Raw genomic sequence first — 202 nt, 5'->3', positions numbered from 1 at the left:
CACTTGGCTCCGTCCTTTCGGAGACGGACATTAAACTCGGAGGCCCCGCCTCTTAAATAACCTAATAGTGTTGATAGGGGCGTTAAATTTTCATTTTCATTTTAGTCATTATGAAAAGTGAGGTATGACGGATTGTTTTACAACAAGCTGTCAATTTACACTTGCAAACAATCATCAACAATTTATTTTAAAATATTATGTA

Source organism: Aplysia californica, unplaced genomic scaffold (assembly GCF_000002075.1).
Source record: "Aplysia californica isolate F4 #8 unplaced genomic scaffold, AplCal3.0 scaffold00033, whole genome shotgun sequence".
NCBI lineage: Eukaryota > Metazoa > Mollusca > Gastropoda > Aplysiida > Aplysiidae > Aplysia > Aplysia californica.
This window is presented reverse-complemented; position numbering follows the sequence as displayed.